Raw genomic sequence first — 27,416 nt, 5'->3', positions numbered from 1 at the left:
AGAGAGAAAAAGTTTATTGCTAGGCATGAGATCAGATGGCATATTGACCCAAAATCTGTCTTCTGAACTGCAGTAATTCTGATAGTTTTATAGTATCAAAAAACGGGCAGGTTTTAGAATAATAAGCTCAATGGCTCCAGATGATGTAATTAGAGGTGATTTAATTATTGAGCATGTGCAGATTCATCACCTGCTTAATCACAGAATGTATGTAAGAAAATGGCTGCCTTAATATGATGGTGGGCCTGATTTTTAGAATTATAATGAGTATAGGTGACTTACAGATTAAAGTCTAAGCTACTACGTGTCAGGTGGGCCCATTTTGGTTAGATACAGCCTCAGATATCAAGGAAACTTTGGTCTTGGGGTGGGCTAGTTATGGGCTGACCCAGGGGTCTTCATTAATGAGTATTAGGGACTGTCTTTAGTGATCGTAAGACTCTCAAGTCAAAAACCTGGATAAATGGGTACAAGTGAAAGTCACAAGGTTTTTACAATTAGAAGGGCACAAAATAAATGCTATACAATTATCAGCAATCAAAGCTGTTGAATTACAGTTCAAAGATTTCAGGTATTTCCCTTTGTCTACTCAAATATACCAGAAAATAAAAAGTAATCTCTATGTAATGATTCAATAGTCATAATCATCCCTTAAATTCTAACTTCTTGGTTACAACTCCTCCCTCTCAAAATTGATAATTTTCTCTAAATCCTGAGAGATATCTGGGCAATGACTCTTCTGACTTCTTCATGACTGAAAAAGGGGCATTTTCATCATGGGGCAATGGGATGAAACTGGTGGTGGTTCTTGGAGAGTCCGGTACTTAACGGGTTTCAGAGCTTATCTGGCATTGAAACAATCTGGAGGCTTTAAGTCTGAAAAGCAAAATAAGTAAAACTCTTATACAGCCCAGGGTATCACCTAGGGTTTCCAGGAACACTGTTTGTTGGGACTTGCTATACTGTGGCAGTTTGCAGTATCTGGCTGAAATTTGTATAAGAGTAACCTTCAGAATGACCTCTCAACTTGATTGGAAATCCCAGCCATTGAACTGTATTTCTTTTCCCCCTTTTGTCAACTAATCCTACTATGCCAGGGCCAGGCTTAGTTCTGGGAGTCATGACCCTGTGTTGTCAGGGCCATACTTATCCTTGAGAGTGTGTGACATATTGCCAGGGGGACTTAACCCCTTGGAAGGCATATCCCACGTCGGGGGGAAGTCAGAGTTTGGCTTAGAGAGAGTGAGACCACATCTGAGTAACAAAAGAGGTTCTCTGGGGATGACTCTTAGGAACTAGTTACAAGTAGGATCAGCTTTGCCATTACAGAAGTAAGTTTCATAAGGGCAAGCCTTAAGATTGAGGCATTGGCTTATTAAATTGGGAGCCTCTTTTGCTTAAGAAAATATCAGGAATTCCCCAGGTGGTTAAGTTTAATAGTTCCACTTCATAACCAGTCCCTCAAGGGACTTTGCAATTACTTTCTCATCTTCTGCCCAAAATACTCTGAAATGCATCAGGGTATAACATTAACTTGTACAGAATATTGAAATTTTATTCCTTATTCTAGGTTCCATGTCATATAAAGCTGAGTTAGATTGTTTAAATAAACTGATCAGATAGGTTGGACTAAATAGTGTGCTATAGAAAATTCAAATTTTCAACAAAATAAACATTTCTTTTAGTCTCACACAAAACTTAAAGTTTTAAGATACAGACAATATTGTCTTTTATGCTGTATTTTTATTTACCTTAGTTTTAACAAGATCCGTTTCAGTCACATCTCTGATCAGATTCTGATCTCTTTTTCAGTTTTTTAACAGTTGCTGTATGAAGTTATGTTGACTTTCAGAGCTGGAGAGCTAACTCTGAGTCTCAGGTGTCACACAGATACTTAAAGTTCCAGGGAACTACTAGGTTATGCAAAGAGCAAAGCATTTCAGAATTTAGAAATAACAGTTAGAGCTCAACAGTAGCTATGGCTGCTATAAGAGCTTACAATCTAAGCCCTAATGTTCTTACAAGCATTTTAAATGAAGCTATTTATTTACAGAAATAAAAACATTTGACAGCTGTCTTATATTGACAAACCATAGCAGGTGTTTTGTTCTAGTTCACGTTTGCACATTTACCAGAGTTATGTTAATTAATAGATAATATATAATTTATATATTTTTCGTGCCTCTCTTTTAAAGTCTCTCCTTGTTGCAGATGAAACTCTGACCTATAGCTGACCACATCTACTTTAGAGAAGCTTTTGAGCAAAGCAACGTGACACAAGTAAACTTGGCTGTTTCTATGATCTGTAACTTTTAAGAATAACTAGAACCATGACTAACAACATCATACCATTGTTTAGCATCATGCAGATCAGTATCAGGATTTGACACGGACAGTGAGAGCATTGTCCAGCCTTTAGGATTTTTATACAGTTTCTAAATATATGAATAACATTTTACCCATAAAAATTTAGCTAACAACAGGATGGAAAATCCCTTTTAACCACTATAATACTTCCCAAACACCATCTATGCAATAGGTTAAATTATTTTAGCACCTTACTTTTTTAAAAGGTAAAAGAACAAATTCTTTGTAACAGTTTTTTCCTTAAAAATGAGAAGACTTGTCCCCTGAAATAAAGAATGATAAAGCCATAAACATTAACAAGGATATTATTTTGATGTAAAATTTTTGTCTTCTAGACAGAGTATCAGATGATTAAGAAAAATGTTTTAAAAACTTCATTAAGAGCAGACTAATTGCTGAATCATTTTGATGTTTCTGTTGGTCTCCAGTGTCTTGGAGCAGCTAGAAGAAAAAAACAAAAAATCATGAAATTTTTCAATACCAAACCGAATACCAATACCAAGCTTTAAAAATCTGTTCTATAACTACTTGTAAAAATGTACTTGGAAATTTATTGCTTTTTTTGTTTGTATGTTATATTTCACAATAAAAAAAGTTTAAAAAAAAAAAAGCAGACTAACAATCTACATTATTTTAATATTTTAACAGAGAAAACAAAACTTTAGTTTTGTATGAATATGCTGTTTGACGCAAAAATCTTTTTAAAAATATGTTGTAGGGCGGGCCACGGTATCTCAGCAGGTAAGAATGCTTGCCTGCCAAGCCCGAGGACCCAGGTTCGATTCCCAGTGCCTGCCCACGTAAAAAAATATATATATATATGTTGTAAGCAAGCATTGTGAGCACAGAAGTAGACCAATAATTCTAACCGTTAGTCACAGAAATGTCATAGAAGAGACTACATTTGAGATAAGTTTTGATGTGTAAGAGCCCAATAGGCAGAGATTTGTGAGGGCACCTAGGACAACAGGAATTTCTTCTCTGTTGCAGCAGGGGATTCAGACTAAGCTGATTGAGAAGCCAGGTGTGTGCTGACAAGAAGGAGTGTCATGGACATCTGACCACTCAGAAATCACGGCTGCTAAGTACTGAGACTTGGTACGTGCCAAATGCTTTTCAATATCTCATTTAATCCTCCAGTATAGTTCTGCAAATTCATAACATTGAGCCCTTTTATGACTGAGCAAAATAAGGCTCAGAGAAACTGTGAGATTTCCTTACTACTACAAAGATAGTAAGGGGGTGAATGCAGAAATTAAACCCAGACTCATGCACCAGCAGTGGAGACAACCAACTCAATAGGCTAGGCCCTTAGTCTTGATGTTTGCCCCTACAAAACTTATTCCTGCAAAGGAGAAGCTAAGCCTACTTATAATTATGCATGAGAGGGCCAGCAATGGTGGTGTAGTGGCAGAATTCTCGTCTGTCATGCTGGAAACCTGAGTTCGATTCCCAGTGCCTGCTTGTGCAAAATATATATTAACTATATATAATTATACCTAAGGGTCACCCCCAGAGAACCTCTTTTATTGCTCAAATGTGGCCTCTTTCTAAGTCAGCTTGGCAGGTGAACTCACTGTGTGGGACATGACTTCCAGGAGTGTAAAATCTCCCTGGCAACATGTTTAGGACTCCTGCGATGAGCCAGGACCCAGCATCAGGCAATTGAGAAAGGCTTCTTGACCAAAAAGGGGAAGAGAGAAATAAGACAAAATAAAGTTTTAATAGCTAAGAGATTTTAAACACAGCCACAAGATTATCCTGGAGGTTATTCTTATGCGTCATATAAACATCCCTTTTTAGTTTATGGTGTATTGGAGTGGCTGGAGGGAAGCACCTGGAACTGTAGTGCTGTGTTCCAGTAGCCTTGATTCTTGAAGACAAATGTATAACTACATAGCTTTTACAGTGTGACTGTATGAACGTGAAAACTTTGTGTCTGATATCCAGCGTATAAACAGATGAGTAAAAAATATATAATAATAGAGGAGATAAAGTAAAATAAATTGAGTAGATGAAAACACTAGTGGGAGAGGTAAGGGTTATGGGATGTATGAGTTTTTTCTTTTTTCTTTTTATTTTTCTGGAGTGATGCAAATGTTCTAAAAAATGATCATGATGATGAATAAACAACTATGTGATAGAAAAATATATATTATTAAATTTTTGGTCAGCATTGACTATGACAGATTTTACTTTTATAAACCTTTAATAACTTTCTGAATTCATTCAAGGCTTGTAGTCAGCATACAAATAAAATTCACTTTAATCAGAGAGTATGACCATCTTAGTATGGAAAATAATTAAAACTACTATCTATGCTACCTGTAGTTCTTATTTATCCATACTGCATACAATCAGAAATAAGTTTGATAACAAATTCACAAAGCTTTTTGAACATGCATACTACCTTCAATAACAGCATTCATGAAGGAGAGAAGAGACAGATGCTACAAGATAATGAAGGGAAGAAATGTATGCTTGGGTTTGGAATACAACCAGGCATTTATTACTTTATACTCAGAAATTACAAATGATTACTTTGTGATAAGCCTAAAATTTCTCAGCCTAAAATTTCTCCGCCTAATCCAGCACTACCTTCAAAGGTCATAAAATCCCCAAGTTTGAAGTATAATCAGCTTTTCAATATTTAGGGGATTTATATTCAGAAAAAATCTCGAATTTTTCTCAACATTATTCCCAAATGCTAAATAATACAAGGAACATGTTAGTTTTACAAAATAAGTTATGGCTTCTGAAGAAACTAGTCCAGAGCTTTATTTGTTTAAATGCTACTTCTTAAAGGTCTTACAAGTGTCATCTTTTCTATGAGGTCTTCATTATCTGCTTTTTAAATTCTTCCAGCATTTTTGCTCTTTATTACTACTGTCTTATACCATGACCTGATACAAGTATATTTTAACTAAAATATAAACTCTTTGAAGCTAAGAATGATGTCTTCCCTATTCATGACAGCACTTACTAACAAAAATGCACTGATTAATATTGACAAAGCCACTACAAATTCAAATTTTTTCACATACTGAGGTAACAAATGACAAAGTAACTAAAAAGCCAGATTCATTGTAATCCAGGCAATCAAGGTTTTTAAAAAAATCGCGTTCATCTTACTTAGCTTTACTGATTTCTTAAGTAGAATATATTTGAAGCATCAGCATATTCTCATTTTTTATTCAATTAAAAATTCATCAAATTCCTTTTATTGGAAATTTTAAAAATCTCTGTTTTTATAATATCCTGAAATTACAACTTTAAAAGTACACTGACTATCACGTTTTGGAAGATGTACTTCAAATGTTTTATTTGTCCCAAGCCTACATCCAAGAAAACTTTTTCTTAATTCTCAAGGACCTTTCATTTTACTTACTGAAATTTGGTAATTAGATTTTATTCAGTTACTCCTATCTCAAGGCTAGTCATATTTTAATAATGATCTAATTACTATGGTTACCATTGCAAAGGTATTGTTGGAAAAAAATAGTTTTTAACAAACATGGCTGTTTTGGTTTGCTAATGCTGCCAGAATGCAATATACCAGAAATGGGTTGGCTTTTTTTTTTTTTTTACATGAGCAGTCACCAGGAATCGAACCTGGGTCCTTTGGCATAGCAGGCAAGCATTCTTGCCTGCTGAGCCACCATGGCCCACCCTGGATTGGCTTTTATAAAGGGAATTTAATAAATTACAATTCTAAGGCCATGAAAATGTCCAAATTAAGGCACGAGCAAGAGGATGCCTTCTCAGAATCAAGGCTTCCAGTCAGCTGGGAAGGCATGTGGCTGACGTCTACTGGTCGTTTGCTCCTGGGTTCTGTCGCTCTAAGCTTCTGATTCCAGTGGTTTTCACTCTAACCATCTGGGAGCCCTCACTTAGCTTCTCCGGGGCAAACTCTGGATTTCATCTCTTAGCTTAGCATCTCCAAACATCTCTCTTGGTTTCATTCCTCTGCTGTCCATATTGGTTCTGAATTCTCTCTCCATAAACTCTTTTAAGGCCTCTAGTAAACTCAGAACCACCTTGAATAGGCGAGGTTACATCGCCATGGAAACAATCTAATCAAAAGATCCCACCCAAACAATAGGTCTGCCCCAAAAGATTGGTTTAGGATAAAAGAACATGGCTTTTCTGGGGTACATGACAATTTTAAACCAGCGCAATAGCCTATTCTGCAGCACTTTCTATGCCTACCATTTCTAATCTCCAGACCCAGTTGGAAGTATTCTAAACCATATCTCCTCCAGCTTTCTGCACCCAGCGTTTCCCTCAGGGCTGGCTTAGTTGGTTAGGCCCTGAAGGTAGGCATAGGTGAGCAGATATAATAAAGTCTGGTTTGTTAAACTTGGAGTTTAAAGTTTTAGGTGAGGACTGAGGGATTTCAGAATTCCTATGCCCTCCTTTTAACTATTTCCAGTTATTAGGTCTATTTCAGTTAAGGCTATGACCTTAACTGAAAAGTTCTTTGCCTTTTCAGCTGCCATAGGGGAATTCCAGGGGCATTTTCTTTCTAATGTCCAGGTACATTTACAGTAACTACAAAATTAAGGCTTTGAAACTTGTGACCCAGAGGGTTTTTTTCTTTTTCTCTGGGACTTCAGGAGTACTAATTTATATTTTTATATAAAAGTACTTATTTATTTTTTAAGCAATTCCAAAAGAGCTCTTGAAGAATTTTATGTTAATTTTCTGTTACTGTCCGGAGGTATGAGAATACACATTGAACAGACTGACGCAAATAGAAAGTTAGACAAGAAACTGAAACAGAGAAATACTATTGAGAGAGACAAATAGAAAATTGAATATACATTATCTTATCCCATCTCTGCCCTTTTGCAGAACAATTATAGAGCTATGCTCAGGCTATTTCCTCCCTGATCTTAAATCATATTGAGGCCAGACTGTGTTAAATAGGCCTTTTTTCATAGGCTCATAACTAAAATCTTTCCAATTTTCAATACAGCCCAACAGTTCCTATTTTAAAAGATTTTTTTTTTTGCAATCAGTAAACAATTAGAAATAATTAACCAATACAAATGCAGGAACATACCAACTAACAAATTTAAACAGATACTTAACTATTAGGTTACTAATATTAATATTTATTTTATCAACTAATATTAATAATATTAACTATTATTAAGCAGAGACTATGTGTAAGTAACACACCAATTAATGACTAGACCAAACACACCAACTAACAATTAAACAGGCATTAAATGCTTAACACACAGATTTGCAATTAAAATAACATTAAGGGCGGGCACTGGTGGTACAGTGGCAGAGTTCTTGCCTGCCATGCCTGAGACCCAGGTTCAATTCCCGGTGCCTGCCCATGCGAAAAAAATACATATATATATATATATATGTATTTAGCATTAAACATTATATATTATGTTTAATATGTTTATTAATATAATTAATATGTTAATTAGCATTATATATATATAATGCTATATATATATATATATATATATAGCATTAAACACTTACTATACCTAGGTAACTCTCCAGCTAACAGTTAAGCAGACCTATTTAATTTCATTTAACAACAAGTGATTGTTGGATTACTTAGTTTACAGGAGTGTACTCAACAGACAAACTCAAGTCATCAGGACTTCAAAGCCCATACAGAATGGTAACCAGAAAACAGAGAAGTGTGGAGGTCAAAGTAAAGGGGATCCTTCTGGAAGCAGAACTGGGCCTCAAAGTCAGGTCCAGGAGGACTCAAACTACCATATTAACTCCCTGATCCACTTTTACCCTGATGACCCACTCAGCAGATGTCCAGAGGGAACTGGTAACAGTTTCTTTGAAGCTTTTTAAGGCACTAAAACGGTTTGGAGTGCCAGCAGAACAGAGAAAAAACTGATTGCCAAGCCTCTAGACTAAATATAGTCCAACAGCTGCAAAAAGCTAGGTTACCATGCTTACCCGTTCTACTGGGACTCCAGAGCCTCAGGTATGGTCCCTTCATGGTCGCCAAATTGTTGCGGGACAAAGGCAGTGGATTTTTTTTTGCCCAAGGCACCAGTGACCAAATTCTGAGACACCAGGGTTTCAAAGAGAGAAAAAGTTTGTTGCTAGGCATGAAGCAGGAGATCTGATGGCCAAAATCTCTTTCCCAAAGTACAGTAGTTCTGATAGTTTTATAGCATCAAAAGATGGGCATGTTTTAAAATAATAAGCTCAGTGGTTCCAGATAATGTTAGAGGTGATTTAATTATCAAGCATGTGAAGATTACCTGCTTAGTCACAGAACATATATAAGAAAATGGTGACCTTGATGTGATGATGAGCATGGTTTTATTATTAGAATGAGGTATAGGTGACTTACAGGTTAAAGTCTAAGCTACTGCACATGTCAGGTGGGCCCATTTTGGCTAGATCCAGCTTCAGATATCAAGATAACTTTGGATTTGGCATGAGTTAGTTCTGGGCTGACCCAAAGCCCTTCATAATAAATATTAGGGGCTGTCTTTAATGATCACAAGACTCTAAAGTAAAAAAAAAAAAAAATCTGAGATGAATGGGTATAAGTGAAAGTTAGTAGCAAGGCTTTTAAAATCACTAGGGCACAAGATAAAGGCTATACAATTATCAGGGATCAAGGTGGTTGGATTACAGTTCATAAATTTCAAGTATTTCCCTTTGTCTACTATGCTATACCAGAAAGTAAAAAGGAATGTCTATATAATGATATGGTAATCATAATCACCCCTTAAATCCTAACTTCGTGGTTACAAGGTGTGAACTCATTCTTCTCAGCTGCTCTTATCTTCCATTTGATAGGCTTTTCATTTCCAACATGAAAATGTTCTTATCTTCCAGCACACAAAAATGTCAAGTTTTTATTTTTACACCAAATTTAGTTTACTGACACTCTTTGAAAATGTTTATTTTCTAAGTGTATACAATACATTTTAATACTGTTAGATACTAGGCAGAAACAGAAAGAAACCAGCATTCAGTAGGATACAGAGCCACCAAGGAGAACCAGCCTAACAGAGTTAGCCAGAATGGCACAGATTACAACTTCAGACCAGAGAACGTAAAGACAACACCAACATCATGAAATAAATCTGACCATGACTGAGAGATTTCCTGAATAATTGAAATGATCAAAGATAGAGGAGTTGGGTGGGAAGGTGTCATAATTTTAAAGAAAAGGCATTTTGGGTGTGGAAATAGATAAAATAAGTTTAATATTGTGTCCATTAGACAGTCTAGAGTGATTAGCTATAGCAAACACTCAACTGGAGAAAAAGCAAGTGATCCAGCCCAGAGACACAAGTCTGAATTTAATCTGTGCCTTCTGGCAATGAAATCACACGAGCAATTTATATTCAAGGCAGGGAGGAAATGTTGCAAGTGAGAAGAAATTTTGTTTTATCCTTGAGAAACGCTTGCAGTGAGAGATAAATGGAAAAGAGAACCTTCAGAAGTCCTAGCTGAAACAGTCTCCGTCTCAAGATCCTCTTTTCACTGTGTCTGTCCTCTTCTTTCCTAATTACCCCCTCTTTAGCCAAATATCTGCTTTTCTTGTATTTGAGTCCTCTAATGGTTAAATTCATACCTCTGGTTGAACAGATTATGGTGACCAGTTGTTTGGCCAAGCAAGCACTGACCTGATTGTTACTGTGAGTGTATTTCATGAATTTACATCACTAGTCAGCTGCTTGCTGACTAACCTACAATCAACAAAGGAGATTGCAGTGAGAGAAGTCTCATCCCATCAGTTGAAAGCTTTGAAGGGAGAATTGATGATTTAAGCAGTCAAAAGAATTTCTTTTTCTGTTTTAGCCTGCTTCTCCTGGGAAATTCATCTAATCCTTCACAGGGCTTCCCAATTTGCAGCCTGCCCTATGCCCCACAGTCACATGAGCCAATTCCTGTAATAAATCTATTAATATTTACATGTATATATGCTATTAGTTCTGCTTCTCTGGAAAATGCTGACTGATACAAATTATGCCATCAGTTTCATCCTTCACCAAATACCCATCAGTCTACCCACCAGTCAAATTTCCTTCCTCCTGGGTCTCCTCCTCCTCCCACCTGCAGTTTTCAGGTCAGAGAAAATCACTTTATACTTAATCTCTCTAGGAGTAACCCCCTGTAAAATGCCAGTATTATCTTTATCTTGCATAAACTAAATTTGAAAATAATCTTAGACTGAATTAAAAATAAATGCATACAATATATTTATTTTAGAGAGTGACATCTCTCTGGATGCAGTATATTTTCTTATTTACATACAATCTCATTTAGAGAAAAAAAAAACCCTCACCAAAATTGACTCCATCAAATATTCCCCCTGAATCAGAGGTTTGTAACCATGAATGGGTTTCAAGGAATCCATAGCTCCCCTCAAATTGCATGAAAATTTTTATGGAGTACATGATCTCAAAAAAAAAGCTTAAGAATTGCTGCTCTAAGTAATGAGAACAAACAACCATTTAACCAAAAAAAAATTGGAAGTAATCTCTTTGATTTAAACTTGAGTGACTGCCACCAACTCCTGAAGAGGTCTGCTGGGTTAATGCCTTGACAGTTGACAGCTTGCTGCTCCCTTGGTGCTGAGCCCTTTATGACTTGACCAGAGAGAGGCCATAACTAATTTGGCCCCATTGACTGACTGACCCAGAAGAGATCAAAATCCCTTCCTCATTCTGTTTTAAGTATTTAGAAATTCATTTGGGTTCCAAAGTAATCCCCCTGAGAAGATTAGGGAGATTAAGTATCAATTGTTAGAATTTTTATGCAAATCTGTTTAAGGAAATACCTTTCCCAAGAGCTGATTGCCATTTGTATGTTGATAAATTGGCTCTGTGGTCTAGGATAGGTGGAACTTTTGGGTTAGTCAGAAGGCAATGCGAGGGATGAAGCCTTATTTTAGGGGTAGGAGGGTTAAATGGTGGTTTGTTCTCATTACTTAGAGCAACAATTCTTAAGCTTTTTTTTTGAGATTCATGTACTCCATAAAAATTTTCATGCAATTTGAGGGGGGCTCAAATTTCTTACCACAAAGGGTAAGAAATGGAGATGGAAATAGGCCTACACCAAGCTGCATCTACTTTTAAATTTTACCAATGCCAGCCCTGCCCATCTTTTCTACCCAAGAACATCCATCAAAGCAGCGTGGTAAAGTGGAAAGAGCCTTGGCAGGGTTCTAAAACCAGCTCTGTTACGAATGCAGTGTTGAGCATGTTTCCTTCCATCTCTGGCCTCTTAGCCTATATAAGGAGTAGTCACCTAGGTGATTTTAAGAACCCTCCCGGCTAAGATATTTTGTGAGATATTTTGTGAACTGATTATCTCTGCCTTGTCCTAATCCCATGACCTCTTTCACCCTCCTTTTCTCAAGTCTGTCCCAGCTTGAATGGAGAAGTGAGAATAAAGGAAGGTCCCAGCTAGTGATGGTGCTCCATCTACTTTGCAAGGAAGAAACTGGTCTTGCATCCGTCCACCCTTCTAATCTACTCTGATCACCCTTCTCCATCCCTTTCTGCAGCAGAGAGCTAGCTCCATGGTGACAAATGTAAAATCCTGAGGGTGCAGTTGCTTTGCAGGAAAGAGTCCAGTTTTTAAATTTTTAATCAAACTAAAGATATATGAAGTATAAGGTGTTTTATATTCAGCACTGGGCTTAGTTTTTGTTTTGTTGCTATTGCCCTCTTGCTTTGTTTTACTTTAATAAGCACTTTAAACTCCTTGTTGTCATAGATGAAGGCATACCATAAGTAGATGAGTAGGACGTCACTCTCAATAGGAAGAATACCGCTCTTGCCCAATAAGTGTACAACATGCCCTTTGATCAATAAACTTGACAAAGAAGAATGTGCATGGCGGACAGAATAGCTATTAAATGCAAGTGAAATTGAAACTTCAGTTTTCAAATTGTACAATACCTAAGAATTAAAGTAAATCCTTGGCCAGGAGTCCAGGAAGACTCCATCTAGCACATTGCCAGAAGATTTTCCGGCAAACTCATTCGGTATACAAAATCCCAGAACATTATCTATGGTATTTTGGATTTTAGCTCCACTGCCACCATTATTTTGCAAAACTTACACCATGTTTTGTTTTGTTTTTTAATTTCCAGATCTGCTCACCCCTTAAGGGAGCAAAAATTACGAATGCAGTCAAATATCTTAGAGAATTTGGCAGGATCAAAACTAAGAAGCAGCATTACATAATTATAGAAATCTTAGGTAAGCCTTATGTAGTAAAAATGAAAAACTATTTTAAATTAATACTCTAAAAATGAAGCAGCTATCATATGATGAAATGCAAGTCACTGGTGCATTGTGGAGGCACATTATGACGTTGCCGAAGTCCAAAATCAAGGCATTAGGAAGGTGATGGGTTCTCCCCAGAGACCAGCATTCTGGGACTGGCTGCCTGTGCTCCTCAGTCCTTGGCTTTTCTGTCCCATGGCAGTGTACATGGTGGCATCTTCTCCTTTCTCTTCTGGGCTCCATTGACTTCCAGCTTCTAGGTTTCCTGGGACTTCTTCCACTTCCAGTTCCTTTGCCTATAAGGACCTCAGCCGTATTGGATTAAGGCCCACCCTCACTAGCTTGGGCACACCTTAACTAATAACATCTTCAGAGGCTCACACCCACAGGACCAGGATGTTGTTTTTAAAAGTCTCCAAGACATAAGCTTCACAAGAGTGAGCCTCAGGGGGACTTCCTGGAAGATGGCGGCTTAGTAAGACGCGCGGATCTTAGTTTCTTCTCCAGGACACCTACTAGGGGAGTAGAAACGATACAGAAAGCGCCCAAAGCCACAACAGAGATAAAAAAGACAGCGTACCCCATCCTGGAACGGCTGGCTGGCTGAGAGAAGCAGCTCGGGTGAGATCGCCGAGGCGCGCGGGCCTTACCGGGCGGGGTGGCAAGCGGCCGGAGTTACTCCCTTCCCCCTTCCCGGGCCGGCTGGGAGAATTGGAGACGCGGTCCCCTGAAACCAAGGCGGCTGGCGCCCACACCACGCGCAGCCCCCGGACCAACTGAGAGAATTGGATCGGAAACCCCCAGGCCGCGGAGAACGGTGACGGGTGGGGGAGGCCCCTTCCAAACCCGTGACTCCCGGGGAACGTGCACTCTCTCGGGCGGGCCACTGCCGCTGGCGCCCTCCCGCCACGCTTGTTGCCCAGGGCCGACTAGGAAATTCGGACGGGCTCTTTCCCTGGCTGCGGTGACCAGCAACCCTCCCTGCGTTCGGACCGCGGGCCGGCTCAAGCCGCTTCGGCTAGCGGACCCCCAGGACGGCGAGAGTTTTCCAAACTTTAAGGTCCCACAGCACCTTTTACTGGTGGGACCCGCAGACAAACGTGTGCCACGAGCGCCACCTACTGGGCAGGATAAGAAAAACAGAACCCAGAGATTTCACAGAAAAATCTTCCAAACTTTTGGATCCAATACCCAGGGAAATCTGTCTAAATGCGCAGACGCCAACAGAAGATAACGGATCACACTCAAATAATTGAAAATATGGCCCATTCAAAGGAACAAACCAATAGTTCAAATGAGATACAGGAGCTGAGACAACTAATGCTAAATATACGAACAGAAATGGAAAACCTCTTCAAAAACGAAATCGATAAATTGAGGGAGGACATGAAGAAGACATGGGCTGAACATAAAGAAGAAATAGAAAAACCGAAAAAGCAAATCACAGAACTTATGGAAGTGAAGGACAAAGTAGAAAAGATAGAAAAAACAATGGATACCTACAATGATAGATTCAAAGAGACAGAAGATAGAATTAGTGATTTGGAGGATGGAACATCTGAATTCCAAAAAGAAACAGAAACTATCGGGAAAAGAATGGAAAAATTTGAACAGGGTATCAGGGAACTCAAGGACAATATGAACCGCACAAATATATGTGTTGTGGGTGTCCCAGAAGGAGAAGAGAAGGGAAAAGGAGGAGAAAAACTAATGGAAGAAATTTTCACTGACAATTTCCCAACTCTTATGAAAGACCTAAAATTACAGATCCAAAAGTGCAGCGCACCCCAAAGAGAATAGACCCAAATAGGCGTTCTCCAAGACACTTACTAGTTAGAATGTCAGAGGTCAAAGAGAAAGAGAGGATCTTGAAAGCAGCAAGAGAAAAACAATCCATCACATACAAGGGAAACCCAATAAGACTATGTGTAGATTTCTCAGCAGAAACCATGGAGGCTAGAAGACAGTGGGATGATATATTTAAATTACTAAAAGAGAAAAACTGCCAACCAAGACTCCTATATCCAGCAAAATTGTCCTTCAAAAATGAGGGAGAAATTAAAACATTCTCAGACAAAAAGTCACTGAGAGAATTTGTGACCAAGAGACCAGCTCTGCAAGGAATACTAAAGGGAGCACTAGAGTCAGAACCAAAAAGACAGAAGAGAGAGGTATGGAGAAGAGTGTAGAAAGAAGGAAAGTCAGATATGATATATATATAATACAAAAGGCAAAATGGCAGAGGAAAATATTATCCAAACAGTAATAACACTAAATGTTAATGGACTGAATTCCCCAATCAAAAGACATAGATTGGCAGAATGGATTAAAAAACAGGATCCTTCTATATGCTGTCTACAGGAAACACATCTTAGACCCAAAGATAAACATAGGTTGAAAGTGAAAGGTTGGGAAAAGATATTTCATGCAAATAACAACCAGAAAATAGCAGGAGTGGCTATACTAATATCCAACAAGTTAGACTTCAAATGTAAAACAGTTAAAAGAGACAAAGAAGGACACTATATACTAATAAAAGGAACAATTAAACAAGAAGACATAACAATCATAAATATTTATGCACCGAACCAGAATGCCCCAAAATACGTGAGGAATACACTGCAAACACTGAAAAGGGAAATAGACACAAATACCATAATAGTTGGAGACTTCAATTCCCCACTCTCATCAATGGACAGAACATCTAGACAGAGGATCAATAAAGAAATAGAGAATCTGAATATTACTATAAATGAGCTAGACTTAACAGACACTTATAGGACATTACATCCCACAACAGCAGGATACACCTTTTTCTCAAGTGCTCATGGATCATTCTCAAAGATAGACCATATGCTGGGTCACAAAGCAAGTCTTAACAAATTTAAAAAGATTGAAATCATACACAACACTTTCTCGGATCATAAAGGAATGAAGTTGGAAATCAATAATAGGCAGAATGCCAGAAAATTCACAAATACGTGGAGGCTCAACAACACACTCTTAAACAACGAGTGGGTCAAGGAAGAAATTGCAAGAGAAATTAGTAAATACCTCGAGGCAAATGAAAATGAAAACACAACATATCAAAACTTATGGGATGCAGCAAAGGCAGTGCTAAGAGGGAAATTTATTGCCCTAAATGCCTATATCAGAAAAGAAGAAAAGGCAAAAATGCAGGAATTAACTGTTCAATTGGAAGAACTGGAGAAAGAACAGCAAACTAATCCCAAAGCAAGCAAAAGGAAAGAAATAACAAAGATCAGAGCAGAAATAAATGAAATTGAAAATATGAAAACAGTAGAGAAAATCAATAAGACCAGAAGTTGGTTCTATGAGAAAATCAATAAGATTGATGGGCCCTTATCAAGATTGACAAAAAGAAGAAGAGAGAGGATGCAAATAAATAAGATCAGAAATGGAAGAGGAGACATAACTACTGACCTCACAGAAATAAAGGAGGTAATAACAGGATACTATGAACAACTTTACGCTAATAAATACAACAATTTAGAGGAAATGGACGGGTTCCTGGAAAGACATGAACAACCAACTTTGACTCAAGAAGACATAGATGACCTCAACAAACCAATCACAAGTAAAGAAATTGAATTCGTCATTCAAAAGCTTCCTAAAAAGAAAAGTCCAGGACCAGATGGCTTCACATGTGAATTCTACCAAACGTTCCAGAAGGAATTAGTACCAATTCTCTTCAAACTCTTCAAAAAAATCGAAGTGGAGGGAAAACTACCTAATTCATTCTATGAAGCCAACATCACCCTCCTACCAAAACCAGGCAAAGATATTACAAAAAAAGAAAACTACAGACCAATCTCTCTAATGAATACAGATGCAAAAATCCTCAATAAAATTCTAGCAAATCGTATCCAACAACACATTAAAAGAATTATACATCATGACCAAGTAGGATTCATCCCAGGTATGCAAGGATGGTTCAACATAAGAAAATCAATTAATGTAATACACCATATCAACAAATCAAAGCAGAAAAATCACATGATCATCTCAATTGATGCAGAGAAGGCATTCGACAAGATTCAACATCCTTTCCTGTTGAAAACACTTCAAAAGATAGTAATACAAGGGAACTTCCTTAAAATGATAGAGGGAATATATGAAAAACCCACAGCTAATATCATCCTCAATGGGGAAAAATTGAAAACTTTCCCCCTAAGATCAGGAACAAGACAAGGATGTCCACTATCACCACTATTATTCAACATTGTGTTGGAGGTTCTAGCCAGAGCAATTAGACAAGAAAAAGAAATACAAGGCATCAAAATTGGAAAGGAAGAAGTAAAACTATCACTGTTTGCAGACGATATGATACTATACGTCGAAAACCCGGAAAAATCCACAACAAAACTACTAGAGCTAATAAATGAGTACAGCAAAGTAGCAGGTTACAAGATCAACATTCAAAAATCTGTAGCATTTCTATACACTAGTAATGAACAAGCTGAGGGGGAAATCAAGAAACGAATCCCATTTACAATTGCAACTAAAAGAATAAAATACCTAGGAATAAATTTAACTAAAGAGACAAAAAACATATATAAAGAAAACTACAAAAAACTGCTAAAAGAAATCACAGAAGACCTAAATAGATGGAAGGGCATACCGTGTTCATGGATTGGAAGACTAAATATAGTTAAGATGTCAATCCTACCTAAATTGATTTACAGATTCAATGCAATACCAATCAAAATCCCAACAACCTATTTTTCAGAAATAGAAAAACCAATAAGCAAATTTATCTGGAAGGGCAGGGTGCCCCGAATTGCTAAAAACATCTTGAGGAAAAAAAACGAAGCTGGAGGTCTCGCGCTGCCTGACTTTAAGGCATATTATGAAGCCACAGTGGTCAAAACAGCATGGTATTGGCATAAAGATAGATATATCGACCAATGGAATCGAATAGAGTGCTCAGATATAGACCCTCTCATCTATGGACATTTGATCTTTGATAAGGCAGTCAAGCCAACTCACCTGGGACAGAGCAGTCTCTTCAATAAATGGTGCCTAGAGAACTGGATATCCATATGCAAAAGAATGAAAGAAGACCCATCTCTCACACCCTATACAAAAGTTAACTCAAAATGGATCAAAGATCTAAACATTAGGTCTAAGACCATAAAACAGTTAGAGGAAAATGTTGGGAGATATCTTATGGATCTTACAACTGGAGGCGGTTTTATGGACCTTAAACCTAAAGCAAGAGCACTGAAGAAGGAAATAAATAAATGGGAACTCCTCAAAATTAAACACTTTTGTGCATCAAAGAACTTCATCAAGAAAGTAGAAAGACAGCCTTCACAATGGGAGACAATATTTGGAAATGATATATCAGATAAAGGTCTAGTATCCAGAATTTGTAAAGAGATTGTTCATCTCAACAACAAAAAGACAGCCAACCCAATTACAAAATGGGAAAAAGACTTGAACAGACACCTCTCAGAAGAGGAAATACGGATGGCCAAGAGGCACATGAAGAGATGCTCAATGTCCCTGGCCATTAGAGAAATGCAAATCAAAACCACAATGAGATATCATCTCACACCCACCAGAATGGCCATTATCAACAAAACAGATAATGACAAGTGCTGGAGAGGATGCGGAGAAAGAGGCACACTTATCCACTGTTGGTGGGAATGTCAAAGGGTGCAACCACTGTGGAAGGCAGTTTGGCGGTTCCTCAAAAAGCTGAATATAGAATTGCCATACGACCCAGCAATACCATTGCTAGGTATCTACTCAAAGGACTTAAGGGCAAAGACACAAACGGACATTTGCACACCAATGTTTATAGCAGCATTATTTACAATTGCAAAGAGATGGAAACAGCCAAAATCTCCATCAACAGAAGAGTGGCTAAACAAACTGTGGTATATACATATGATGGAATATTATGCAGCTTTAAGACAAGATAAACTTATGAACCATGTAATAACATGGATGGACCTAGAGAATATTATGCTGAGTGAATCCAGCCAAAAACTAAAGGACAAATACTGTATGGTCCCACTGATGTGAACGGACATTCGAGAATAAACTTGAAATATGTCATTGGTAACAGAGTTCAGCAGGAGTTAGAAACAGGGTAAGACAATGGGTAATTGAAGCTGAAGGGATACAGACTGTGCAACAGGACTAGATACAAAAACTCAAAAATGGACAGCACAATAATACCTAATTGTAAAGTAATCATGTTAAAACACTGAATGAAGCTGCATCTGAGCTATAGATTTTTGTTTTGTTTTGTTTTGTTTTGTTTTTTCCCTTTTTTTCATATTTATTCATTTACTTAACATATTTTTTGTTATACATAATGAAAAAATAAAATTCAGCACTAAGAATTATCACATATTCCAAATTAATGAAATCTGTGTTATTAAGGTTTGTCTTGTATCATTTGCATCCCTAGCACCAAATTTGCACGGTGAGGTATTTAGTGAGTGTCTCTGATGATGAAAACTTGAATAGTTCTGATTTAGAATGCTGTTGTGCATCCATACCAAGGGGAAAATGATAACTCTCTGTAGCCCAACAAACTCTTCAGTCCTTTCTGTCTGGAGTATTTTAATTTGAAAGAGTTCTTTGAGTCTGATTTCAGGATCTCATTCTGAAGACCCAGAGATGCATTTTGGGCTGCGGGATTTTCACTCCCTGTGGCAGGGATCTCAGTTTCACTTGAGGCACATTCTAGTTTAGTAAACAAATGGATACTTCAGGGTCATCTGACAACGTAGATGTTTTGTAAAGTGATTCAGTTATTATTCTCTGCCAATGAGTCAATACAAGTGCTTAGAGAGCCTGAACCATACATGATGATTGTGTCCTCAGGAAGCTCAAAATTTGTTTGGACAGACAGCAAGCAGTGTGGGGTATTCCTGTAATAAAGATCTGAGGATCTGGAATCAAAATTGCCTGGACTTGAGTCTCGAGCTGTGTGATCTTGACAAGGTCCTTGGCATCTTTTTTTTTTTATTATTAATTAAAAAAAGAATTAACAAAACAATTAGAAATCATTCCAATCTACATGTACAATCAGTAATTCTTAATAACATCACATAGTTGCATATTCATCATTTCTTAGTACATTTGCATCGATTTAGAAAAAGAAATAAAAAGACAACAGAATAAGAATTAAAGCAATAATAGAAAGAAAAAAAACAAAAAAAACAAAAACAAAAAACCTATACCTCACATGCAGCTTCATTCAGTGTTTTAACATAATTGCATTACAATTGGGTAGTATTGTGCTGTCCATTTCTGAGTTTTTATATCCAGTCCCGTTGTACAGTCTGTATCCCTTCAGCTCCAATTATCCCTTCTCTTTTTTTTTTTTTTTTTTAATTAACGGAAAAAAAGAAATTAACCAACATTTAGAGATCATACCATTCTACACATGCAATCATTAATTCTTAACATCATCACATAGATGCATGATCATCATTTCTTAGTACATTTGCATTGGTTTAGAAGAACTAGCAACATAACCGAAAAAGATATAGAATGTTAATATAGAGAAAAAAATAAAAGTAATAATTGTAAAATCAAAACAAAACAACACAAAACAAAACAAAAACCTATAGCTCAGATGCAGCTTCATTCAGTGTTTTAACATGATTACTTTACAATTAGGTATTATTGTGCTGTCCATTTTTGAGTTTTTGTATCTAGTCCTGTTGCACAGTCTGTATCCCTTCAGCTTCAATTACCCATTGTCTTACCCTGTTTCTAACTCCTGCTGAACTCTGTTACCAGTGACATATTTCAAGTTTATTCTCGAATGTCCGTTCACATCAGTGGGACCATACAGTATTTGTCCTTTAGTTTTTGGCTGGATTCACTCAGCATAATATTCTCTAGGTCCATCCATGTTATTACATGGTTCATAAGTTTATCTTGTCTTAAAGCTGCATAATATTCCATCGTATGTATATACCACAGTTTGTTTAGCCACTCTTCTGTTGATGGAGATTTTGGCTGTTTCCATCTCTTTGCAATTGTAAATAATGCTGCTATAAACATTGGTGTGCAAATGTCCGTTTGTGTCTTTGCCCTTTGTTTTGTTTTGTTTTGTTTTGATTTTACTATTATTACTTTTATTTTTTTCTCTATATTAACATTCTATATCTTTTTCGGTTATGTTGCTAGTTCTTCTAAACCAATGCAAATGTACTAAGAAATGATGATCATGCATCTATGTGATGATGTTAAGAATTAATGATTGCATATGTAGAATAGTATGATCTCTACATGTTGGGTTAATTTCTTTTTTTCCGTTAATTAAAAAAAAAAAAAAAAGAGAAGGGATAATTGGAGCTGAAGGGATACAGACTGTACAACGGGACTGGATATAAAAACTCAGAAATGGACAGCACAATACTACCCAATTGTAATGCAATTATGTTAAAACACTGAATGAAGCTGCATGTGAGGTATAGGTTTTTTGTTTTTGTTTTTTTTGTTTTTTTTTCTTTCTATTATTGTTTTAATTCTTATTCTGTTGTCTTTTTATTTCTTTTTCTAAATCGATGCAAATGTACTAAGAAATGATGAATATGCAACTATGTGATGTTATTAAGAATTACTGATTGTACATGTAGATTGGAATGATTTCTAATTGTTTTGTTAATTCTTTTTTTAATTAATAAAAAAAAAAAAAATGTCTCCAAGACTTGGGAAGATGGTCATGATATAACCTTGAGTAAAAAAATATAAGCAGATAAAAAGACTGAAGGAAAAATACCACAAATTGTTAATAAGAGTTAATCCTAAAAGGTAGGGTTGTGTTTTTTTTTTTTTCATTTCTTCTATGTAACTTTGTGTATTCTGCAAATTCCCTATAATGTACAGGTTAAAAATTGTCTTTTTCTACTTACAAAAATAATGCAGGTTTCTTTGTCCATCTAAAAATACAGATAAAACCAAATAAGAAAATAGTAAATCACTCATGCTCCCGCCACCCAGAGATAATAAGTGTTGCCATTTAGGTGTGTTCTTTTTCATCTGTTTCTGTGTGTCCATTTTGTTTTATAAAAATAAAATTTTACTAGACCTAATTTTTATAACCAGCCTTTGCCAATTAAATGTATTATGAACGTTTTTAAGATTTCATTAAATGCTCTTCACCAATGTGATCCTGCTGGCAGCACAGGGACATAATTTATAAGTAGGCATCCAGTTGTTACTAGTTTTTGCTTTCATAATTGGGGCACCAGACATTTGCATGGATAAATCTTTGTGCATACATATAATATTTTTGTCTGAATAGATAGCTAGTAATTGAATTTCTGAGTCAGATGGCTATGAAATTTGATATATTTTTCCAAAACTCTCTTCAGAAGGATTTAGTAAGTTTTCTTCACTGCAGTTGTGTGAGATAGTGTACATTTTTCACACTTTCATAGGTGCTGTGTGTTACTAATCAGGGGCCTAAGTTTTATTTTTTCTCTTATTAAAAAAATGCTAAAAGTCTATTAAAGAAAACTTAGAATCTACAAATGAGCAAAGAGAATTTAAAAAATCATCAAAAAAATGAATTTAGTAGAGTGAAATGCTAGTGATCAATGAAAGGGAGGAGTAAGGGGTATGGGGTGTATGAATTTTTTTCTGTTTTCTTTTTATTTCTTTTTCTGAATTGATGCACATGTTCTAAGAAATAATCATGATGATGAATATGCAACTATGTGATATTGTGAGTTATTGATTATATAACAACAATGGAATGATCATATGGTAAGAATGTTTGTGTTTGTATGTGGTTATATTTCATAAAAAAAATCATCAGCAATACCACCAAACTGGTTTTCTCTGTCTTTCTCTTTCTCTACAGATAGAAGGTTATGTATATACACACATACTCATATGCATATGTTCATATACACTTTAATTTACTAAAATAAAATCATATGAGTAATAGCAGCTAATATTAAGTATTGACTATGTGCTAGACCCCATGCTGTGCATTTAAAGTGAATTACTTCACTGAATCCTTATGTACCTATATAGTAGCATTGTTAGTGTTTAAAATTCCCATTTTTTAAAGGGAGAAACTGAGACCTAGAGAAATTTAAAAACTTGCCCTAGATAATATAGCTAATCTGTGAGACAACTGGAATTATGTTTCGTTAGAGCCCCTGCTCTTTTATCTATTACCTGGGTGGTAATGCTTTATTAAAGCATAAGCGATAGCCCAGATACTTTACCATAAGCAATATTTATTGCTTTTAATTAAAAGGATACCTGTATATAAATAGGTGATTGAATAAATTATTTAAATATATGGGGTGGAGAAGGGACACATCTTCCTTACAGAATTCCAAATAATATACATGTAGTTCTCCTCCTTCCTTTGCATGTGGGATGGACTTAATGACTCTTAATGACGCACTTCCAGAGAAGAGAGTGTGGGAAGGGAAAAAGAGTAACTTTACAGTGACGAACCCACCATAATCAAATACTCGAGATGAGCATCACCAGTGTCAAGCCGTGCGGATGCCCTATACCCACATCTGACGCAATGAGGACACTTCATCCCTGCAGTAGTCTTCCCCAAACTCATAACCCCAGTATAATCATGAGAAAAAAAATATGGTAAACCCAAATCGAGTTCCTCCTCAAAACGGTCAAGGTCATGAAAGACAAAAAATGACTGAGAAACTTCCATATCAGAGTAGTACACAGAGAAATGGCAACTAAATGCAATGTGAAATCGTGGAGCAGGAAAAGAACATTTGTGGGAAAACTGGTGAAGTCCAAATAAAATCTGAAGTTTAGTTAATAGTAATGTACCAATGTTGGTCTCTTAGTTTTAACAAATGCGCCATGGTCTGTATGATGTTAACATTAGGGGAAGCTGAGTGAGGAGTATAAAGGAACTCTCAGCATTATCTCTGCAACTTTAATTCTAGAATCATTCCCAAATAAAAAGCATATTTAAAAGAGGATGGTTGTTTTGGTAGGAACACCACCTGTGGATAGCAGAGATAAGATTCTAGCCATGGCAGCTTTTCAAACTATCAGGGGCTGACCAGTCTCCCCTCTTTTTGTCATTGCTTCACAGAAAGGTCCAGCATCTAGCCAGGGCGGGGCCAAAAGAGAAAAGCTGGGTGGGGTATAGCAGACTCATCTCTAGTCCCTGAACCCTGGGCTCCCACTAATTTTCCTGTCGGGCTTGGTTTGATGGTTTATGCAGAACTGAAATGTTGTCTATTAGTCCAAGCCTCTGATAGATTCTTTTTTGTATTCTTTTTTGTTTTTTTAAACATAACAACATAAAACACAAACATTCTTACCATGTGATCATTCCATTCTTGGTATATAAACAATAACTCATATTATCATCACATAGTTATGTATTCATCACCACGATCACTTCCCAGAACATTTACATCAATCCAGAAAAAGAAAAAAAACTTCGTAGATACCATACCCCCTCTCCCTTCCCTTCACCGATCACCAGCACTTCAATCTACTAAATTTATTTTAACATTTGTTCCTCCTATTATTTACTTATTTTTAATCCAAATGTTTCACTCATCTGTCCATATCCTGGATAAAAGCAGCATCAGACACAAGGTTTTCACAATCACATAGTCACATTGTGACAGCTGTATCATTATTCAATTATCCTCAAGAACCATGGCTACTGGAACACAGCTCTACATTTTCAGGCAGTTCCCTCCATCCTCTCCATTACACCTTAACTAAAAAGGTGATATCTATTTAATGCGTAAGAATAACTTCCAGGATAACCTCTCGATTCTGTTTGGAATCTCTCAGCCATTGACACTTTGTCTCATTTCTCTCTTCCCCCTTTTGGTCGAGAAGGTTTTCTCAATCCCTTGAAACTGAGTCCCAGCTCATTCTAGGATTTCTGTCCCATGTTGCCAGCAAGGTCCACACCCCTGGGAGTCATGTCCTACGTAGAGAGGGGGAGGGCAGTGAGTTTGCTTGTTTGGTTGGCTGAGAGAGAGGATATATTCTGACTCCAGTTGTTAGCAAGCAAAAGAGGAGGTGGTGCCTGCACTCCTGGGTGGATTTCAGGCATCAGGGAAGTCTCAGACTGGACGCTACTCCTGCAGTGCTGGCTGGCATCACAAATGGGCATGGAAAAGTGTGTGATGGTCACCAAGTACCCAGATGTTCTAGTTCGCTAGCTGCCAGAATGCGATATACCAGAAATGGAATGGCCTTTTAAAGGGGGAATTTAATAAGTTGCTAGTTTACAGTTCTAAGGCTGAGAAAATGTCCCAATTAAACAAGTCAATAGAAATGTCCAATCTAAGGCATCCAGGGAAAGATACCTTGGTTCAAGAAGGCTGATGAAGTTTAGGGTTTCTCTCTCAAGTGAGAAGGCACATGGCAAACACGGTCAGGGTTTCTCTCTCGGCTGGAAGGGCATGTGGTGTGCACAGCATCATCTGCTAGCTTTCTCTCCTGGCTTCCTGTTTCATGAAGCTCCCCAGGAGGTATTTTCCTTCTTCATCTCCAAAGGTCACTGGCTGGTGGACTCTCTGCTTCTCATGGCTACATCATTCTCTGCTCCCTCAGAATCTCCTGGCTTTCTCTCTTATCATTCTCTTTTATAGGATTCCAGGAAACTAATCAAGACCCACCTGAATGGGTGGAGACATGTCTCCACCTAATCCAGTTTATCAACCACTTTTGATTGAGTCACATCTCCAGGGAGATGATCTAATTACAGATTCTGAATAGGGTTCAGAAGAAATGGCTGCCTTTACACAATGGGATTAGGATTAAAACATGGCTTTTCTAGGGTGCATACATCATTTCAAACCGGCACACCAGAGAACAATATAAACCTGTGTTTATGTATAAACCTTTTGCTACACTACCTTCCCAGTGTTTCTTTCGATCCTGAACCAGGGCTATTTGCCTGGTTACAGAGGCTAGCTCACAGCAGGCCCAGTGGACGTGCCATCCCAGCGACTCGTAAAGGCAAATGCCAAGCTTTTGTAAGGACATGCTTACGTGCGCACTAAGGCCTTACATAGCCTTGCAGGCCACTGTGACACTTTGCTACTTTGTAATCTGCTGCTCTGTTTTTTTCACTTCATAAACCATGAACCTCTATCTGGTGCAAAATGTTCTACAAATCTTCTACAAATGTGTTTTTCTCAAAAGGGGTAATAAATGGACAGATACCAATGGGATACTCTGTACTTGTTTGAAAGAATGAGGTAGCACTCATATTGGACAATCTATTACAATTAAGTGTAAAAAACAAAGGATAGAGCTGTGTGGCTATACATTAAATTATAGACATAAAAAATGTATGTGCATAGGGTGGGCCACGGTGGCTCAGCAGCAGAGTTCTCACCTGCCATGCTGGAGATCCGGGTTCCATTCCCTGACCCTGCCCATGCTAAGAAAAAAAAATGTGTGTGTGTGTGTGTATAGTGAAATTTTTTCATCTGTGGAAGGACTGAAAGGGAAACTTATCAGTTGCCTTCAGGGAGGGAACTCGGGGTTGGGGGCGTGGGTAGAGGATAGTAGAGAGAGAAAGGCTTATTTTTTACTGAATGGCCCTTTATAAGCCTTCTGAAATTTGTAACAGGCTCATGAATTATTTATTTTTAAATGATACTTTTTAGAGATTTACAATACCATGGTTACTGCCTGCTTGATATGTACCCTAGGCTATTAAAATTATCATTAGTATATGTAATGCTGCATGCCACAGCTTAGCTAAGTCTTTATTCACATTGATACTAATTTCCCTCAAATAACTTGCTGTGAATGAAATTCCTGTATCAGAAGGTGGGAACATTTTTAGACTTTTTGATATGTTTTTACTAAATTCTCCAGAAACACTGAATGAACTTATTCTCCCACCATCGTACTTCCATTTACCATCACTTATTTCCTTATACCCTTGCTAACAGTGAAGAGTATTTGTTTTATTTTGATTTTGATAGGATAAGAATATAATAGGATATTGTCCCTTTTCTTGTTTCATAGGGAGCATGTGGATGGTAAATGTTCAAGGTCCTTGCATATCTTCATCGTTCTGACAGTTACAGATTTTAGAGTTCAGAATACTTTATCTCACAATTTGAAGACAGGTCGCCATTCCCTCTACCACCAGGTCCTGCTGATACGACTCTGATGCTGGTAGGCTTGGTCCCCTCTTTGTGAGTTACCAGGTTTCTCTTCTTCCCCGGGCAGGATTTTAGAGTTTGGACATCGCATTGGTTGGATTTCGCTGACTAGGCTGTGTAACAATCTCAAAATTTTAGTAGCTCACAGCCATAGGTATTTATTCCCTGCTCACATTACAGGCCAGTGGCTGTGGCTTGGCTGCTGCAGCTCTGCCCTGGACTGGGAGGCCTGTGGCTTCTGTCCAGGCCCCCAGACGAAAGGAGCAGCTCCTGTAGGATACGTGCCCTTCTTGTGGCGGACACACAGGAACCAAAGGCCTGGGGGACACTTGTACTGCCTCTAGAATCTTCTGTTCAGGAATGGTGCAGGGCCTATCTGCACATGGTCTGTTGTCCTAAGCAAATCACTGGGACACGCTCAAGTAAAAACCACCTACAGGGAGGAGGGAGTTAATAATACATAAGCCTTATCCCTTGGGGTTCAGAATTTTCCCTAGGAAGTGTCCAGCCATGAATTCAGCTCCTTCATGTTCTCAAAAACCCTCCTCCTCGTACGGAGCAGTGAGCACGTCGTGGTCTTTGCTAAGGATTGGAAGAAAATGAGAAGACAGCCAGGATGATTAGAGCAGTGTAACGAAAA

At 37.5% G+C, this 27,416-nt stretch overlaps 1 protein-coding gene across 2 annotated transcripts in view; it reads left to right on the top strand.

Moving 5' to 3' along the window:
* The first annotated feature begins 2,227 nt into the window (after window positions 1–2,227).
* Window positions 2,228–27,416, top strand: part of SOS1 (SOS Ras/Rac guanine nucleotide exchange factor 1) — a 275,229-nt gene continuing 250,040 nt past the window's right edge. The window contains exons 1-2 of one of the 2 annotated variants that reach the window (XM_077134036.1): window positions 2,228–2,280; window positions 3,361–3,465. The gene's annotated coding sequence lies outside the window, so the exon portion shown is untranslated. Of the gene's footprint in view, window positions 2,281–3,357; window positions 3,466–27,416 lie in introns of those variants that run through there. The other variant, XM_077134035.1, reaches the window with a different exon arrangement.

This window comes from Tamandua tetradactyla, chromosome 17 (assembly GCF_023851605.1).
Source record: "Tamandua tetradactyla isolate mTamTet1 chromosome 17, mTamTet1.pri, whole genome shotgun sequence".
Classification (NCBI taxonomy): Eukaryota; Metazoa; Chordata; class Mammalia; order Pilosa; family Myrmecophagidae; genus Tamandua; species Tamandua tetradactyla.
This window is presented reverse-complemented; position numbering and strand designations above follow the sequence as displayed.